The sequence below is a fragment of the Chrysemys picta genome, chromosome 4, assembly GCF_011386835.1.
Source record: "Chrysemys picta bellii isolate R12L10 chromosome 4, ASM1138683v2, whole genome shotgun sequence".
Lineage (NCBI taxonomy): Eukaryota > Metazoa > Chordata > Testudines > Emydidae > Chrysemys > Chrysemys picta.
The window spans coordinates 5,569,467-5,584,246 of NC_088794.1; the positions used below are offsets into that span (position 1 = coordinate 5,569,467).

A 14,780-nucleotide genomic window follows, 5' to 3' on the forward strand; every position below is an offset into this window, starting at 1 on the left:
GGAGAGGTCCCAGAAGACTGGAGAAGAACTAATGTAATGCCCATCTTTAAAAGGGGAAAAAGGAGGAGCTGCCTAAGTCCTGAAACCTAGCTCAGTGTGTTCTCAAATTAGGCATCCCCCGTGCCTAGCTCATCTACAGGGAACTGATCCAGTAGTTCTGCTCAGAGGTCGCCTTGGAGTGTGGCTACTGGGCTGGCCTCCTGCATCCCAAATCACAGCTGGAGGACCTAATGGTGCCCCCCTCCTTGTACCAATAGCCCAGTGGACAGAGTACTCACCCAGGATGTGGGCATGTGGGGTCTACTCCTAAATCTGTCTGAGTCAGAGCCGGGACTTGAATCTAGGTCTCCCACCCCCCAGGTGAGTACCCTGGGGTACTCGGGTGTGGGTCTCTCTGTCTCTCCTAGCAAAGCTGTTTCACTTTGTGTACAATAATTTATTGTCCTTGGGCCAAAAATAAAATGACTCTATTGTCTAGTAATTAGGGCACTCACCTGCGAGAGGGAGACTCAGCTTCTAATCCCTGTTTCCGTGAGTATTAATGTATTTATCTACAGTGCAACAGTTTCAGCAGGAGAGATGGAGGGAAACCCACACCAGAATACCCCATAGCTCAGTGGCTAGGGCTCTCACAGGGAAAGTAGTAATCCGGACACTTAACTCCTCAGCAACTAGGGAACAGCTGGTGAATATTTTTAACTTGTCTCATATTGGCTAATACTTTATAATGTTTTTAATAAAGAAAGAAGAAAGGACTGTCAGAGAAAATACCTGAACAAAGTTTCTTCTTCCCTGAGACTGTGGCATGCTGAGTCTCTGGTTCCTGTTTCCTGTTTAAAGCAGCTAGCAAGAAAACCAGAGAAAACACATGATCAGTGTCTAATTTGTAATGATATTAGTTCACTTTCTCAATTGCAACAGGTATATTGATTTCAGTGCACTTCCCATATTTCCCACAATTTTGAAAGGGAAAAATCTGCAAAAAAGCACAGGTGAGTTCCTATTTTCCCCTTTAAGGCACTTCCTCACATTGCAGAGCTCTTAGAGATCTAAGGATTCAAAGTTCTATATAAATTGTTCCTACAACTTACCAGCGCTGAGGGCACTGTCATAGCTCTAACACTACCAGGGAGGTGACGTATCTCTCTGACCCACCGAGTTAGGTTCCATTGCTGCAAGGGCAGGGCTTGGGTGGGTGAGAGTCAGTCAGGGGAGACAGGACAGCAGGGATTGGCTGGATAGGGTGTTTCAGGAAGGAAATCAGATCTGTACCTTCATCACACCCACTCCCTTTTGTGTATGCTGGGAATGTGAGCCAAGTGGGTAATAAAATACTGATTTTATTATTGCCTACATTGGCCATTCTGTCTAGCTCTGAAGGACCATGAAAGCACTGAAGAATTAATGAGAGTTGTCTAGATAAACCAGTTTTGATAAACCATTACTTTCATGCATGTGAACGCGGGGATGCCAGCATGAGATGGCAAGACAGGGCCATAAACATGGCCACAAATCAGGATTTTATAGAACTCTAACCCATCCACGTCTCCCTCTCTTGGTATTATGGAACCCTGGTAGTTGTTGCTCCATAGTTAAGGTAACATTATGAAAATGGGCTTTAAAATGGGGAATAAATTTCTCTCTAAATGTAGGTGGCCTTTAGTGTAAAATTTCACAGAGTTTTATTTTTTATTCCCTTTTAATTTTCTTGTGGTTTTTGTTTGATTTCTTTTAATAAACGTAATAGGAAGGTTTTGGAAATTTAGTCTATGACTGAAATTTGTAGCAGTTAGACTTGTTTTGTCAAATATCTTTTTAAAAAGATTGTCTAACTACACACACATTGTAGAGAGATTAATCTTGAGTAGATCTGGTGCAGTAGAGTATCAGAGGGGTAGCCGTGTTAGTCTGAAACTGTAAAAAGCAACAGTGGCACCTTTAAGACTAACAGAAGTATTGGAGCATAAGCTTTCATGGGTGAATGCCCACTTCATCAGACGCAAGTAATGGAAATTTCCAGAGGCAGGTATAAATCAGTCTGGAGATAACGAGGTTAGTTCAATCAGGGAGGGTGAGGTGCTCTGCTAGCAGTTGAGGTGTGAACACCAAGGGAGGAGAAACTGCTTCTGTAGTTGGATAGCCATTGGATAGTCTTTGTTTAATCCTGATCTGATGGTGTCAAATTTGCAAATGAACTGGAGCTCAGCAGTTTCTCTTTGGAGTCTGGTCCTGAAGTTTTTTTTGCTGTAAGATGGCTACCTTTACATCTGCTATTGTGTGGCCAGGGAGGTTGAAGTGTTCTCCTACAGGTTTTTGTATATTGCCATTCCTGATATCTGACTTGTGTCCATTTATCCTCTTGCGTAGTGACTGTCCAGTTTGGCCAATGTACATAGCAGAGGGGCATTGCTGGCACATGATGGCAAATATAACATTGGTGGATGTGCAGGTGAGTGAGTCGGTGATGTTGTAGCTGATCTGGTTAGGTCCTGTGATGGTGTTGCTGGTGTAGATATGTGGGCAGAGTTGGCATCGAGGTTTGTTGCATGGGTTGGTTCCTGAGTTAGAGTTGTTATGGTGCGGTGCGTGGTTGCTGGTGAGAATATGCTTAAGGTTGGCGGGTTTTCTGTGGGCGAGGACCGACCTGCCTCCCAAGGTCTGTGAAAGTGAGGGATCATTGTCCAGGATGGGTTGTAGATCACTGATGATGCGTTGGAGAGGTTTAAGCTGAGGACTGTAGGTGATAGCCAGTGGAGTTCTGTTGGTTTCTTTTTTGGGCCTGTCTTGTAGCAGGAGGCTTCTGGGTACACGTTTGGCTCTGTTGATTTGTTTCTTTATTTCCTTGTGTGGGTATCGTAGTTTTGAGAATGCTTGGTGAAGATCTTGTAGGTATTGATCTCTGTCTGAGGGGTTGGAGCAGATGCGGTTGTACCTCAGCGCTTGGCTGTAGACGATGGATCGTGTGGTGTGTCCGGGGTGGAAGCTGGAGGCATGAAGGTAGGCGTAGCGGTTGGTGGGTTTTCGGTATAGGGTGGTGTTAATGTGGCCATCGCTTATTTGTACTGTGGTGTCTAGGAAGTGGACCTCCCGTGTAGATTGGTCCAGGCTGAGGTTGATGGTGGGGTGGAAGCTGTTGAAATCATGGTGGAATCCTTCCAGGGTCTCCTTCCCATAGGTCCAGATGATGAAGATGTCATCAATGTAGTGTAGGTAGAGAAGGGGCATCAGTGGACAAGAGCTGAGGAAGCGTTGTTCCAGGTCAGCCATAAAAATGTTGGCATACTGTGGGGCCATGCGGGTGCCCATGGCGGTGCCACTGGTCTGGAGGTATATATTGTCACCAAATTTGAAATAATTGTGTGTGAGGATAAAGTCACAGAGCTCAGCAACAAGTTGTGCTGTGTCATCATCAGGGATACTGTTCCTGGCAGCTTGTATTCCATCTGTGTGTGGGATGTTTGTGTAGAAAGCCTCTACATCCATGGTGGCTAGGATGTTGTTTTCTGGGAGGTCACCAATGCACTGTAGTTTTCTCAGGAAATCAGTGGTGTCACGGAGATAGCTGGGAGTGCTGGTGGCATAGGGTCTGAGTAGGGAGTCCACATATCCAGACAGTCCTCCAGTGAGAGTGCCAATGCCTGAGATGATGGGGCGTCCAGGATTTCCAGGTTTGTGGATCTTGGGTAGTAGATAGAATAACCCCTGTCGGGGCTCTAAGTGTATGTTGATTTGTTCCTGTGTTAGTGTAGGGAGTGTCCTGAGTAGATGGTGCAGTTTCTTAGTGTATTCCTCAGTGGGAATACAAGAGGATAAATGGAGACAAGTCAGATATCAGGAATGGCAATATACAATAGGAGAACACTTCAACCTCCCTGGCCACACAATAGCAGATGTAAAGGTAGCCATCTTACAGCAAAAAAACTTCAGGACCAAACTCCAAAGAGAAACTGCTGAGCACCAGTTCATTTGCAAATTTGACACCATCAGATCAGGATTAAACAAAGACTATCCAATGGCTATCCAACTACAGAAGCAGTTTCTCCTCCCTTGGTGTTCACACCTCAACTGCTAGCAGAGCACCTCACCCTCCCTGATTGAACTAACCTTGTTATCTCCATACTGATTTATACCTGCCTCTGGAAATTTCCATTACTTGCGTCTGATGAAGTGGGCATTCGCCCATGAAAGCTTATGCTCCAATACTTCTGTTAGTCCTAAACGTGCCACAGGACCCTCTGTTGCTGGTGCAGTGAGTACAATTTTGCTTTTTTAAATTAAGGTGTGTTTTAGCCATTGTGCATTATATCTGAAAGTATAAGTGCCAGTGGGTAGCCAATGGATACAGCCTTTTATGTCATATGAACAAAACCTTCTGTCACTAGCTACACTCTTATGGCAGATTTTCTCCTCCAGCAGTGAAAGCTTTCAATGCAGCTCCTGACAGAGAAGGTTTTATTTGCCAGAGACGTGCAGCAGCTGATGGATAAAAACATCTCCACTACAAGTGCAGTTCTGTGACACAGCTCTGAACAACTCCTACCGTGCTCAGCTCTCCTCACTTAAATACTGAACCCCTAGGTAATGAATATACAAAAGGCGTCAATATAACACAACAAAGGTTATGACACACAAACGTAACAGATCTTACACAAAGCAAGAAAATGAAAAGTCAAGTCACCTCACAGGGCATGACCCTTTCTTCCAGACCTGCTGTCCACACTTTGCCATTGTCACAAGTACTGTACATCACAATCCCATCACCATTCACAATTAGCTGCTCTATGAATTTGATAGAACCTGTCTCCTTCTATAGCCACAGAAACATATCTCAGTTTCACCCTTTAGAGCCTCTCTCAGTACCTCTAAATTTCTTCAGAATCTCCTCTAGAACAATACGAAGTTGGTGCAAAGCACTCAGGTTCTCTTCCAATTCGGGTGAAATCTCCACCGGTGGCCGATCTTTCACCTGCTTGCATCTAGAGAGCAACATTATTGTGTGTGATAATTTATTATTTCATACTAATGAAAGTTGTTGGACAAAAGAGACCCAATGCTTTAGTTTATCGCTATCTCAAACCGGTACGGCATATGCTATGGCACTGCAAGATTTCTACTCAGCTTTGCCAATGGCCTATTAATATAATTGAACAGTGAACTGCAAAGACCAGCTCTCAGCTAGAAAGGGATTTCAGTCTCCACGGCGACATTCACTCCTTTGCCTCCATGCTTTGATAGTCAATATGTTTCCAACATTTCTGGAGGTCTCTTTGCTGTGAACATTGGCCCACTAGCAGCTGGACTGATATCCACACCCTCCAAATAGTCATCAGCTTGTAAAAAAAATCTTGTTAACTATGAATGTTGTTAGAACTGTTACCAGTGACGAGGTGAAAAGCCCATAGTCCACCCCTAAATGGAGATACCTCCAATCTCCTGGAAGTTAAATTTAGTCAGAACATATATGTTCAGATTAATAATCCTTTCAGTAGGATGAATTATTCCAGAGTCTGACATAAAATGATAAAACCTCAGGAGTAAACTCGGAAGGAAAACTACATCTGTGAAACATGACCCTGACCTGCACAGTTCACTCTCATGCACTAAGGAGATGCCATTTTAACATGGTTTCTAGGCCTCTTCCAGCATAGTGAAGTATTGGGGGTGGGGGGGTTGAGAATGAGCAACATACCTGTTCAAGGTGCTTCTGATGTCCTAGATGGGAGAAAGCGAGAGAGCAGAGGTCAGTCCACATATTACGCACTTTGCATCCCTCCTGCTCTGCAGGGCACTAACTTTGCCTTCACTACTTGAGTTCTATATGCATCTCTCAGTATATAGCTGGCAACTTAAATTAATATTATACTTGGTTGAAAAATTTTCAATGACATTTTTTCCATTGAAAAACACCCTTTGATAAAAACAGAAATATTTTGCAGAAATGAATCTGGTTCAACAACATTTTCTCATCTCCAGGCTGGAATACATCAGAAAGTAAGACTCCGGGGTCAAGTCTCTGCTCTGAATTGGGCAAAGTCTGGGCTTGACTCTGACTCTACTCAGACCATTGCCCCAACCACCAGACTATTGAGTGTCTCCATCTCTCTATTTTTTGTGAAAAGTTTCAAAATGTTGTTTTCATTCTGCACTGGAACAAAAACCATTTTGAAACCTTGAAACTTGTTGTGAAATGGAATTGTTTCCAGCCAGCCTGAGAAATGAACAATACTCATATTCAATAGTTCAGGAGTGTTTCCTTGCAGGGAACTGAGGGTCTATAATCTGCCTCACCTGCAGGAATTCACTCGCTGGCTGCTGCCTTTTTTCTTTCAACTCCTTTATCAGGTTACTGAGAAACGAAATCTCCTCGAGGAGTTTGGTGACGTTTTCATTCTCCCTCTTCACAATGTCCTTGTTCAGCTCTTCCAGCTGGGCCAACAAAGGTTGCCTTTGTTCCTGCAAAATCTTCTCCAGTTCCTCAAATTCTGACATGATTTTCTTCCTCACAGATTCTGTCTCTTCCTGTAATGAACAGATACAGACAGGGACAGGGTGGGGAAGCGACATGGGGAGTCCTGAGATTTTTCATAAAGGCCTCCACATGTAGATGGGAGAATTTAGTTGTAACCCATAACAAATTAGCATGAGGCAATTCCTGCGTAGCACCCTCTAGCATTACAAGAGCAAAGTTTTTCCTATAGCCTCCTGGTCAGCCCTAGTTTATGTTACTAGTGTGTTATCTGTGTCATGATTAATGGCTTCTTGCAATCCAGGTCACTCTAACAGCAGAAGGGGAAGCAAGACTTCGAATTACCCTGGCAGAGACTTATTGCGAGAGGCTTTGTAGAGGCCAGGGAAGTGTGTGTGTGGGGGATGGGAGAGAAGAGACAAACTCTTAACAAAGCAGATGTATTGAGGAAATCATGATGTCTACATGTCCCTTCCTGGAACACTAACAGTGTGTGTGCACTCTCTGATCTGGTGACACACAGAGGAATAGATGCATTTAGAAAATACATTCTGTACATGCATACACAGCAACAGATGTCTGGAGAGAGACACAATCTCTCACAGTGCCACAGTCACAAAGAAACCCCAAACCTCCCATAACTGCCAAAGCCATACACCCTTGTGGTTAATGATTATGAGCACCTACCTGGTGTTTCTGACTCTGCCTTTCCTCATTCAATTTAATTCCCAGAAGTTCTTCTTTCTTCTTATTCAGATTATTCAGATGGACACAAATTTGACCCTGAGCAAACAAACAAACAAACAAAAAACAACAACCCAAAACTACAATTGTGCTTTAGACTTTAATAGGAGAGAGGGTTGTTTGTCTCATCTGGATAATTCTGTGAATCAGTACTATCAACAGCAACTGTTATGGGTTGAATTAAAACCTTGTTGAAACTGATGGGTGTGAATGTTCCCACCATTTAAGATAACTGTAAGAGACAGGTGAGGAATTCTACCTAAACAAGGCAAAGTGGACTCTACCTAGAAACTAGCACTATGGCGGGGAGGGTGCCAGTGGGTATTGTATGACCGGGGTGGGGTGCATGTCCGTGAGACAAGCACAAGTGCAGAAATAAACTGAGAGAGCACATGGAGAGACACACAGGGCTGCAGATGCAGAGAAGCAGAGGAAGAAAGCCAAGCGGCAGTGGCAGCAGACTGGAAGCATGGGGTAGACTTGAAGACGCCTAGAGTGAGTTCTGGGCTGGGGATGCTGGCTGTGAGCAAGGACACAGTCTCCTGTTCTTTTACTTCCTCCAGCCATCAGGGAAACAGGCCTTTGTACGTTCTCTGTAATGAAACAGGAATGCATTAAAGGTACCGGACTCCATCATCAATTACTCCTCCTACTTGGGAAAACCTATAAGGCCTTGATTTTTTGGCTAGTTGCTTGGGTCAGAGATGGTAACAGTACCAATACTGGTGTGCGTAATACACAGAAGAAAGGTGCTCTGCTTGCAGTGCTCCCACACCTTTCACAAGGTCCAGAGGTTTTAGATCCCAGAGGTTGGTTTGTTTAAATTTTATTTCCCAAACAAAGCAAAACAAAAAGACCAAAACACAAAAATGTTGTGAATGAGAAGTTAAGGTGTCAGGTTTGAGTGGATTAGTGCCTGTAAAACTGCTCAAGAGACAGAAAGCAAAGGATAGGAATAAATGGCTAGTTATCATTATAATTAACAGCAGGTTCCTCAAGGTCCTGAACTAGGTCCTGTGGTGTTTAATATAATTAGTAATGATACAGTAAAGGGGTGTGAGCAGTGAATTAGCAAAATTTGCAGGTAACACAAAGTTATTTAAGGTTAGTCAAGTCCAGAGGGGATTGTTCAGAACTTCAGTGAGACCTAAACTATTTAGGGGAACAGACAACACAATGGCAAGTGGAATTTACTGTTCATTTCAGAGGACTGGTATAGACTCCATAGTTAACACTGAGCAAAGGTTTGTCTAAGAGCTGATTTTCAAAGTACTTCAAAATGCAAATGCACAGGCAGGTTGTGTATCGATAGTAGGAACAATGGAGCAGGAACCGAAGTTATCCCTAGTGTTGTATTGAGGAAATATTTGTAGTGAGCCTTATCAGCAGAAGCACATTGCTTCTTGGAGCCAGGCAGGCAAGCCAGTAATACTATCTGTATAGTTCGCAGTAATAAGTTAAGTAAGCTGTTTACTGTTACTAAAGTCTCCAGCATCTTCTCATGTTATAATAGCTGGTTGGCAAGAGCTATTTCATGGTGTCAGAACAAACCTATGCAGACATATTACACTAGCGACACGAGCGACCTGTCTGAAGGCCATAGAGAAGGTCATGAACCACGATCTCTGGATACTTGAGACGTATCTCAGAGCCTGGTAACTGTAGCCCAGTGCTTCAAAAACATTCATCTCTGCCTTACACTTGAAAAACCATGAGGCCAAAGTGACACTGAAAGAGGACTTTTGTCGTCCGCCTTTATCGTCTGACCACAATCCACGATACCTTAGAGTTAACGTTGATCAGACATTGAGCTATCGCAAATACCTTCACAATACCAAAAAGGAGATAAAGACAAGAGATAATGTTAGAAGTGCTAGTGACAATGTAAGATTCAGGCCTGTATTTTCGCCTGAGATAGAATTTTGGGTTTTGCTTGCCTGTTTGATTTTTGATACACTTATATCCTCACTAATATGTCTGAACAAAGGACAAAGACACTGTACGTTGCTTTTGTCTAGCCAGATGGGTTTGTTAGTATAATGGAAACAGATAGGAACAGTTAAAGTGTTACTGGGCATGGTGGGAGTATAATATATGAGCACACACTTGAAGAGTGCCTCAACTTCTATCTCAAGGTGATTAGGGGTCACCAAATGCAATTAATAAGCAGCAGGTTTAAAACAAATAAAAGGAAGTATTTCTTCACACAATGTACAGTCAACCTATGGAACTCTTTCCCAGAGTATGTTGTGAAGGCCAAGACTATAACAGCTTTCAACAAAGAATTAGATAATTCATGGAGGATAGGTCCATCAATGGCTATTAGCCAGGATGGGCAGGGATGGTATTCCTAGCTTCTGTTTGCCAGAATCTGGGAATGGGAGACAGGGAATGGATCACTTGATGATTACCTGTTCTGTTCATTCCCTCTGGGGCACCTGGCATTGGCCACTATCTGAAGACAGGTTACTGAGCTAGATGGACCTTTGGTTTGACCCAGTAGGGCCATTCTTACATAAGGTAAGGTCAAGCAACCAGTTGAGAGGGGCAAGAGGGGATTGGGGGGAAGATATAAAACATTACAAGGCCAGAGAAATGCTTGCCCCTGACTGTAGCACAACTCACTCCATTCCCCTCCTATGGGGTACAAGAAAGGTGGGAAGAAGACCCCAGACCCATGACCCCCCACTATGGAACATCACCATACATTGTAAGGGGTGAGACCAAGGGCGTGCATTTCAGGTATAATTATGCCTGCTGAGGAGGGGGGGACGGGACACTGGGAAATAAGGCTCTGTGGTGTCAGAGTTATGGACATGCTTGCGGGAAATTAATCCCAATAAACATTGCATTGACTGAATTTTGGACTTCTGGTCTTCTGCTTTCTGTCTGCATGACAAGATCCAGGGGAGAGGATGAAGGGAAAGCCCTCTAACAATTAACATCATCCAGAAGCATGCTGGCACATCCTGGGGGTGTGAAGCCTGTGTGTTATGAATATCAGGCTGATGCTATAAAAGAATTCCATGTGTCACATTCAAAACTGATGTGCAACAAGCTGGTCAAACAGACCTGTCTTGAACAAGAATGTATGTGTACATTAATTTTTAATTTAAGCATTAACCAGAGTCACAAAGGAGGAAGGGAAACCAAAAGAAGAAGCTCAAACAGGTGGAAGAAAGAGTAGGGAACTTCCTTCCACACAGACTTTGTCCCCTTGATCCCAGATGGAAATATTTTTCAAGAGGGGGACTGAAAGTATATAAAAAAGGGTCACACATTGTAAGATACTGTGCTCTCTCTTTCTCTCTGCCTGCCCATCACATTCTGTGCACCTGAGAAGACAAAAGGAAACAGCCGCTGGACTTTGAGGGAGGGGTCCTGACATGAAGAGTTTGGTCAGTAGCCTTGTTGGAAGCATGTGGTGAGAAAATTTGCTTGAATCTCATATAGTTTGTTAAATTAGACATTAGTAGGTGTTTTATCTTTATTTTTCTAGTAACAATTTCTGACTCTTCTGCCTCATTACTTGTCCTCATTTAAGATTTCTTTGTAGTTTGTAAACTTTTTACTGTTTTATCGAATCCGGTATGTTTAAATTGAAATGTCTGGGTAACTCCATTTAAGATAATAAGCTTGTGTATTATTCCTTTAAAGGAATAACAGACTTGAAATATCTGTATTGTCCAGGAGAGAGCTGGGCATTACAGGACATACATTTCTGGGGGGAAATCTGGGACTGGGGTGTGAGAACAAGGGTGTAACTGGCAAGCTGCAGTTACACAGACACTCAGGGTGTGGCTTGCACTCTGTTTGGCTGTTTGTGAGTGGCCCAGGTGGGAGCTACTACAGCAAGGCATTGTAAGGCACCCAGGGTTGCAGGGCAGGGGGCATATCCCCCCTACTGGTCTCAATTGTAGCCAAGTATGTCACAAGTTGCCACCCCAATCTCATTGACACTGAAACTCAGTGCCACAATTAGGATTGTTAGCAATAAGTCACTAGGACCAGATGGTATTCACCCAAGAGTTCTGAAGGAACTCAATTCTGAAATTGCAGAATTACTAACTCTAGTCTGTAAACTATCATTTAAATCAGCTTCTGTACCAGATTACTGGAGGATAGCTAATGTGATGCCAATTTTTAAAAATGGCTCCAGAGGTGATCTGGGCAATTACAGGCCAGCAAGTCTGATTTCAGTACAGGGCAAACTGGTTGAAACTATAATAAAGAATAATATTGTCAGACATATAGATGAACATAATTTGTTGAGGAAGAGTCAACATGGTTTTAGTAAGGGGAAATCATGCCTCACCAATCTACTAGAATTCTTTGAGGGGGTGAACAAGCATGTGGACCAAAGGGATCCAGTGGACATAGTGTACTTAGATTTTCAGAAAGCCTTTGACAAGGTCCCTCACCAAAGGCTCTTATCCTGTGGCAGCTTACTTTGCATAAGAGGGAAGGTGCTCTCATGGATTGGTAACTAGTTAAAAGATAGGAAAGAAAGGGTGGGTATAAATGGCCAGTTTTCAGAATGGAGAGAGGTAAATAGTGGTGTCCCCCAGGGGTCTGTTCTGGGACCAGTCCTATTCAACATATTCATAAATGATCTAGAAAAGGGGTAAACAGTGAGGTGGCAAAATCTGCAGATGGTACAAAATTACTAAAGGCAGTTAAGACTACGTAGAGCTACGAAAGGATCTCTCAAAACTGTGTGACTGGGCAACAAAATGGCAGATGAAATTTAATGTTGATAAATGCAAAGTAATACACATTGGAAAACATAATCCCAACTATACATATAAAATGATGGGGTCTAAAATACCTGTTACCACTCAAGAAAGAGATCTTGGAGTCATTGTGGATAGTTCTCTGAAAACATCCACTCAATGTGCAGCAGCAGTCAAAAAAGTGAACAGAATGCTAGGAATAATTAAGAGGGGGATAGAGAATAGGACAGAAAATATCATGTTGCCTCTATATAAATCCATGGTACGCCCACATCTTGAATAGTGTGTGCAGATGTGGTCGCCCCGTCTCAAAAAAGATATATTGGAATTGGAAACGGTTCAGAAAAGGGCAACAAAATGATTAGGGGTATGGAACGGCTTCCATATGAGGCGAGATTAATAAGACTGTGACTTTTCATCTCTGAAAAAAGATGACTAAGGGGAGATATGATTGAGGTCTATAGACTCATGACTGGTGTAAAGAAAGTAGATAAGGAAGTGTTGTTTACTACTTCTCATAACACAAGAACTAGGGGTCACCAAATGAAATTAATAGGCAGCAAGTTTAAAACAAATAAAAGGAAGTATTTTTTCACACAACACACAATCTACCTGTGGAACTCCTTGCCAGAGGATGTTGTGAAGGCCAAGATCATAACTGGGTTCAAAAAAGAACTAGATCAATTCATGGAGGATAGCTCCATCAATGGCTATTAGCCAGGATGGGCAGGGATGATGTCCCTAGCCTCTGTTTGCCAGAAGCTGGGAATAATCGACAGGGGAGGGATCACTTGATGATTACCTGTTCTGTTCATTCCCTCTGGGGCACCTGGCACTGGCCACTGTTGGAAGACAGGATACTGGGCTAGATGGACCTTTGGTCTGACCCAGTAGGGCCATTCTTATGTTCTTATACCTACAGTAGAAGAAGTCACCAGCAAGTTAGCAAAAACTACAATTTTCATTTTTTAGATTCTTGCAGTGGATTTTGCCAAGTCCAGCTGGGTAACAAACGTTCTAGATTCTGTATGTTCAACACACCATTTGGCAGGTACAGGTTTCCCAGATTTCCATTTGGCATCTATTCAGCTCCTAAAGCATACGAAAGAGTGATCCAACAGACATTTGAAGGATTGCATATTATATAGATGGCACATCGGTCTGGGAAAATAGCAGATGAGAACATAAAATATAAATATAAATAATTGGAGATATACCTATCTCATAGAACTGGAAGGGACCCTGAAAGGTTATTGAGTCTAGCCCCTGACTTCACTAGCAGGATCAAGTACTGATTTTGCCCCAGATCCCTGAGTGGCCCCCCAAGGATTGACTTCTCAATGCTGAGTTTAGGAGACCAATGTTCAAACCACTGAGCTATCCCTCTCCCATAATGAAAGGCTCAGGAGAGTCTAGACAGGTGTCATGAAAAGAACCTGTGACTAACAAGAACAAATGCAAATTTGGCTGTGACAGAAATAAAATATTTGGGGTATCACTTGACAAAAGAAGGTCTAAAATCTGACAACTCAAAAACTTCTGTTATCATTGAAATGGCCACAATGACCCTGCAAGGCTGAATTGCAGATTTCTTGGAATGGTTATTTACCTTGGTAAATTTATCCCAAACATGTCAACAGTAGCAACTCCAGGGCGGGGACTTTGGGGAAGGGGCGGAGTTGAGGCGGGGCATGGGCGGGGCTGGGGGCGGGGCCGGGGCCCCGTGGAGTGTCCTCCTTTTGGAGGCTCAAAATATGGTAACCCTAATACAGACCATGGTAAGAGTTAGCAATTGCTGGTGCTGTTTCCAGAGCATACATACTGCATGGTGCCGGAGTAAGTTCCGAGGAAGCTGATGTTGCAATATGTTGCATGATGTCTTATTTGCTTATTTCTGAACAGAAATTGAAGGAATTTCAAGCTGCTACTTCAAAGAATGCTGTCCTGCAAACCGTAAGACAAACAATTTGCCAGGATGCTGAGGCAAGAAACCTGAATTACCAGAGCATATCTGTGCTTACTGGTCATATAAAGAGGAACTAAACATGCAAGATGTACTTGTCTCTAACAGTGACAAAATCACCGTACTGGCAAATCTAAGAAAACAGATCTTGGCTATTATCCATGAGAGCTGTGTAAAATAAGAACTTGAGATGCTGTCTATTGGCAATACATGTGTAGTCAAATTGTGGACATGGTACAGTCTTGCAACAGGTCAAATCTTCAGAAACAAAAATCAAAAGGAACCAGTGCTACCACATGAAGGTTCAAACTGACCTCTTCACCTTCTCAACTCCTCATGGACCAGATTGCTGACTTCAGCAAAGTTGTTGCAACCCAACCTGCTACAAGGAGACACACAAACTAGCCTAAAATTCAGACAAGCAAAGCAGAATTTCTTTTCTTTGACAAAGGTACAAAGCCTTTATTACCACTGGAAAAGAGAGGGAGTGTTTGTGTTAATCACAAAGGAAAATGGAAACATGCAAAGGTGATTGACAAACACACTGCTTCATGCGCTTATCTTGGTGCCACAGGAAAGAAGAAAGGGAAGGGATTCAATGAGCACTAAAAGAATTATGCAGGAAGAGACTGAAAATATGGAACAAATGGAAACTGTGTTAACATACATCTCAGAAATACAAGCAGTATCAGTCCACTCTACTGAATCTCAAGAAGTCAGCTTGAACACAGAACAAAAATGGGGCATTGACTGATACTCCTGTTATTACCTCTAAAGGTAGAGTGATAAGAAAACCTGCTAGATACCAAGACTAACTGTAGACTCTTAGGGATCCAGATTGGAGTACAGATGCTAAATTATATTGATACAGTTA

At 42.9% G+C, this 14,780-nt stretch overlaps 1 long non-coding RNA gene across 1 annotated transcript; it reads right to left on the reverse strand.

Annotated features, from left to right (window-relative positions):
* Positions 1-5,588: 5,588 nt before the first annotated feature.
* LOC135983479 (uncharacterized) lies at positions 5,589-7,459 on the reverse strand. Its single transcript, XR_010601168.1, has 3 exons — positions 7,154-7,459; positions 6,289-6,519; positions 5,589-5,712 (listed from the first exon to the last, which is right to left on the reverse strand). It is a non-coding gene; the product is annotated as an uncharacterized LOC135983479 (long non-coding RNA).
* Positions 7,460-14,780: the final 7,321 nt, after the last annotated feature.